The sequence below is a fragment of the Panthera uncia genome, chromosome B4 (assembly GCF_023721935.1).
Source record: "Panthera uncia isolate 11264 chromosome B4, Puncia_PCG_1.0, whole genome shotgun sequence".
NCBI lineage: Eukaryota > Metazoa > Chordata > Mammalia > Carnivora > Felidae > Panthera > Panthera uncia.
The window spans coordinates 40,231,466-40,237,349 of record NC_064809.1 but is presented as its reverse complement, the minus strand read 5'-3'; the positions used below and the strand labels follow the sequence as shown (position 1 = coordinate 40,237,349).

Below are 5,884 nucleotides of genomic sequence, written 5' to 3'. Positions count from 1 at the left end.
GAAGCTGTGTGTGGAGGAATAGAAAGAATATATGGACCCTCTTTGTACTTTCTGTGCAGTTTTTCTGTGAACGTAAGCTTTAAGAAATAAAGTTAATTAAATGAAGTGAAAGCAAAACAAAACAAATACTACCTTCCTTCAATTCCATGTCCCCCTCCAGCTATGGTCATTTCCGTCCTCCCATCATGGCCACTCTTCTTAAAAGAGTTTGTCTATGGGGTGCCTGGGTGGCTCAGTCGGTTGGGCGGCCAACTTCGGCTCAGGTCATGATCTCGTGGTCCGTGAGTTCAAGCCCCGCGTCGGGCTCTGTGCTGACAGCTCAGAGCCTGGAGCCTGTTTCGGATTCTGTGTCTCCCTCTCTCTGACCCTCTCCCGAGTTCATGCTCTGTCTCTCCCTGTCTCAAAAATAAATAAACGTTAAAAAAAAATTAAAAAAAAGAGTTTGTCTGAGGACTACAGAAGATAATAATTACATGAACTGAATGCTTATTATGTGTTAAACATTTTACGAAGATGGCTGCATTCACTTCTCGCAACAGTCCTCTGTTATAGATTTGGACCCTGAGGTGTAAAATGTTTGAGTAACTTGACCAACTTCACATCGTTAGTAAAGGGTGGAATCAGTGCTTGAGGACAGGCTGCTGGGCCTTAGAGATTAGAGGTACTGCTCTTTTTTTTTTTTTTTAACGTTTTATTTATTTTTGAGAGAGAGAGAGTGCTTGTGTACGCATGAGTGGGGGAGGGGCAGAGAGAGAGAGAGGGGGGGATAGAAGATCCAAAGTGGGCTCTGCACTGAACAGTAGTGAGACTGATGCAGGGCTCGAACTCCTGAATCACGAGAACCTGAGCCGAAGTTGGATGCTCAACTGACTGAGCCACCCAGATGCTCCTAAATTAATGCATCTATGTGCCCCTCTCCAATCATAATCAAACTTTCTTTTTCCTAGAGCAATGGCTGCGTGGTCTTTGGCGATGATCATATTAGTTTCACCACTTATGTATGCATCCCTGAACAATGTAGTTTAGTTTTTTAAACTTTACGAATGAAATCACACTGTATGTTTTCTTTTCTGTCTTGCTTCTTACTGTCAACAAAATATGACATTCATATTTATTGTCATGTTTCACAAAGTGCATCCATTTTCAGTACAACATTGCACTGTGTGACTAAACCATTATTTATGACGATGAACATTGGGTTTATTTCCAGTTTTTGGAACTGGAATTATAAGCACTGATTCTGTTGACCCTATCATGCAGGAATCCTTGAAATAATATGCATACATCTCTCTTTGTATATACCTAAGAGTGGACTTGCTGGGCCATGCCAAACTCACTTCCAAAACGATTGAACCAATTTCCACTTCTTGGGCATTATATGGGAGTTCTGGTTGCTCCACACACTTATCAATATTTAACACTATGTACTTTCAGAGTTCTGAATTTTTGCCAATCTGGAGGGTGTGGTTTTATTTGTACTTCTCTGGTGTCTAATGAAGCTGAGCATCTTTTTATGGGTTTATTAGCCATTTGGATTTCCTTTTTGGTGAAGTGAGGGTTTAAGTTTTTGCCATCTCTATGTCTGGATTCTTACTGTCTCTTCTAGTAATTCATTATGATTGCCATCTCCCTGGTGTTTTTTCCATGATTTATGAAAAGTATCCATTATTTTTAGTTGCTTTCAGCCAGAGGTTTAGACTGAAAGAGCTAGTCCGTTATTACTGGAAACTGGAAGTTTTCTATTGGTTTCCTTTAAAAAATTATTATTATTATTTTAAAAAAAATTTAATGTTTATTTTTGAGAGAGAGAGAGAGAGAGACAGAGCATGAGCAGGGAAGGGACAGAGAGAGAGGGAGACACAGAATCTGAAGTAGGCTCCAGGCTCTGAGCTGTTGGCACAGAGCCCAATGTGGGCTCCAAAAATTATTATTTTTTAAAATGTATATTTATTTTTGAGAGACAGAAGGAGGGAGGGGCAGAGAGAAAGGGAGAGAAAGAACCCAAGCAGGCTCCGTGCTGTTAGGAACCGTGAGATCATGACCTGAGCCCAAATCAAAAGTCAGATGCTTAACCAACTGAGCCACCCAGGTGTCCCTAAAAGTTTATTTTTAATGAAATATTTCTGGCATATAAAAAAGTATAGGTAATAATATAAATAGTCACACATGTAACCATGGGTCTGCTTAAAAAGTAAAACGTTGGATGTAAAATTAAGGCCCTTTGTATATCCCTTTCCCCCTTTTCCCTAGAAGAAGTTAATAACCTGAATTTGATTTCATCATTTCCTTGCATATTTTAATAATTTTTCTAGAAATATGTTCGTAATCTTCTTTGGTATTTTGCTTTTTTCTTAATTTCATGTAAATGGTATTTAACTGTATGTATCTTTTTAGCAGCTGATTTTATTTTGACACCTCTCTACACACACACACACACACACACACACACACACATATCATGTGCCATGTATCAACATGGGTAAATTTCCAATATATATGTATATGTGTATATATATATATACACAATAGTAAGAACGAAAGAACTAAAGCTATATGTATCAAAATGAGTAATTTACTATTTTTACTATGGTATTATATTTATATTACATTATATAAATAAACCCCAATGTACATATCCATTCTATTGATGGATGTGGTTTTCACTTTTTCAACTATTAGAAAACAATACCCGAGTCAACTTTGTTGTTTATGTTCCCTTGTGCATGTGAACAAGAGTTTCTCTAGACTAGATATCTAGTTACCTAGATATGAAATGTGCATCATCTGTAAGAATATGTATCTTCTGTTTAGCAAGATATGACCAAATTTTGCTTCAAAATGATTTAAATTTATTTTGCCATTAGTTATGCATGAAAGCGCTGGTTGCTCCAAATTGTCACCAATTCTTGCTTTCATCAGATTTCTTAATTGTTGCTAAGTCTGTATGTTTGTATTTCATGACCTAGTAAGGTTGAGCATCTTTTTTTTAAAGTTTTGATTTAAATTCCACTTAGTTAACATACAGTGTAATATTAGTTTTGGGTGTACAATGTAGTGATTCAACGCTTCCATACAACACTTGGTGCTCACCATGACAAGTGCACTCCTTACTCCCCATCACCTATTTCACCCAAGCCCCACCCACCTCCCCACCAATAACTATTAGTTTGTTCTCTATAGTTAAGAGTCTGTGGTTGAATGTCTTTTTAAATTATTTTTTTGGCATTGGTTTTCTTCATTAATGAGTTGCCTGTTCATATTCTTTGCCTATTTTTCTGTCAGATCATTTGTCTTTTTCTTACTAATTTTTTTTTAACATTCTGGATGGTAATTCTTAGTCAGTTATATGAATTGTACATATCTTCGCCCAGTCTGTCCTGTGTTTATATGGTCTTTCAGTGCACAGAATTTTTATATTTTCATGTAATCAAGTTTATTACTCCTTCATAATTTTCTAGTTTGATAAATGATATTGCCACCCATTCAGTTGCTAAAGCCTGAAACCTGGGAGTCATCCTTGTCTCTTTTTTTTTTCTGTCTTACTTCCCACATCCAATCAGTTAGCAAGTCTAATTATTCTACTTTCCAAATATCTCTAGAATCCATCTTTTATTCCCACTGCCACCAGCTTGCCCAGGTGACCATCATCTTGTGGGCTCCTCCTGATCTCTCCACACACCTCCTCTCTTGGTACCCCTGAATCCATTCTCCCTACTGTAGTCAGAGTAGTATTTTATTTTTTTATTATTTTTTTAAATGTGTATTTATTTTTGAGAGACAGAGACAGAGTGTGAGCAACGGAGGGGCAGAGAGAGAGAGGGAGACAGAATCTGAAGCAGGCTCCAGGCTGCTTCAGGAACAGCTTTATTGCCATAAATTTGATAACTTAGATAAAATGAACTGATTCCTTGAAAGACACAAACTTCTAAAATTCACTCATGGGAAAATAGATAACCCAAAAGAAATTGAATTTGTAGCTAAAAACTTTCTAATTAATAGAACTCCAGGCTGAGATTAACTCATTGATAAATTATACCAAACAGTTAAGGAAGAAATCTGTTCCAGAAAATAGAAGAGGGAACACTTCCTACCCAATAAAACTACCATTGCCATAATACCCAAACCAGACAAAGGTGTTATGGGAAAAGAAAACTACCACTACCAATTCCTCATGAACATAAGTGTATAATTCCTCAACAATATCAGCAAATCAAATCCAGTAATATATAAAAAAGATACTACAGCATGACCAAATAAAATTTACAAGAATGCAAGTTTGATTAAATGTTAAAAAATCAATGAAACACATCATATTAACAGATAAGGTAGGAAAAACCACATGACCACCTCAATAGATGCTGAAAAAGCATTTGACAAAATTCAACATTCATTCATGATAAAAGCTTTCAGCAAAGAATAGAGGGGCTGATTCAAAGAATAAGCTATTCCTTAGCCTAATGAAGAATATCTGTGAATAACATAGAGATAACACTAAACCTAATGGTGACAGATTGAGTGAAGATTGGGAACAAGACAGGATGTCATCTCTCACCATTCCTGTGACATCATAAGAAATATATGCTTGGTTTCTGCCCTTAGTTCCTGACACAGAACTCCCCAAAACCCTTGTAATTTCCTGATAGGAGAGGTTTTAAATTTTATTTCTATTTATAGATTCATGCAAAAATTCAGGTTTTATTTTTACTTATTTTTACATTGGTGGAAGCTGATGTCAGGAACTTATAAGAAAACAATAACTTTTGTTTTCTACCCCTTGGCTGAACAAATATACACACAGGGTGGCATTATCATTAAGCAAGACTTGCTTTTTTTTACATTTCATACATGAATGCAATGTTATCCTTTCTTGAACAAAACTCATCAAAATGCCCAGATTACTACGGAAGCCATCTTTGGAGGAAGTGTTTAATAAACCTATTTTCTTTAAATAAATCCTCCAGTAGGAAATGGGAGAATTCATTACCTTTTCCTAGAAGGAAGGCTTTGAAAGTTATTATTTGTTAAATTTATGCGTTCAGCTCACCAACATTTCCTTATTGGAAACATCAATATTTCCACATCACCGTTTCCCAATGATTTTAAAATCTCAAAATTCTGTCTTCTTTGGCTTGCTTCTCTCTTGATTCCACGCGGGCTTCATTAATGGTTCGCTTCATATCATTACCTTCATTTTCATAAATTTTCTTTAGAACATTCATCAATCCCTTGCTAGGATCTGTTTCAGTGTCCCGGGAGGGCTTTTCTTTCTCTTCTCATTCTTTTTCAACCTGAATCAGGTAGTGCAACCGCGTGTTTTCTGCTTTCTTTCTACATAGGAACTGTATCTGTCTTGACTTTTTTGAACTGCCTTCCGCAGAGATGGATTTCAAGAGATTGTTCACCATCCTAGAGTACCTCTTCCCATTTAGATTCCTTACCAAAAGATCAAATAATCTCTCTGGGAAATGCACCTGCACATTCTCAGTGGGGACTTGGACTCCAGTTAAGGTAATGAAGATTTTCACAAACTCATCTGACTGATCCCATCTACAATTACTGATTTTCACTGTATATCCCGTTGTAATGGGAGGAACCACAGCAGCTGGTTTTTCATCGTCAAGAAATTCTGCTTTTCCCTGTGATTTCTGCTGCATCTTATTCTTGATTTCTGCCTCAAGCATGGATTTTTCAGCTACAAGGTCATCATGTACCCTTTTACTGGTGGCCTTTTCCAGCAGCACCTTCACCTCTTCTAGATCTTTCTGTAGCTCTTCCAAAGCTGAAGTCATGGTGCAGCTGTGTCAGACGAGGCGAGAGCTGCAGCCACACGGGGGAGAGAACAGGAAACGCCACCAGGCGCGCACTCACCCAGAGGCAGACCCGC

At 37.3% G+C, this 5,884-nt stretch overlaps 1 pseudogene; it reads right to left on the bottom strand.

Annotated features, from left to right (window-relative positions):
• Positions 1-5,099: 5,099 nt before the first annotated feature.
• Positions 5,100-5,884, bottom strand: LOC125919793 (calcyclin-binding protein-like; annotated as a pseudogene).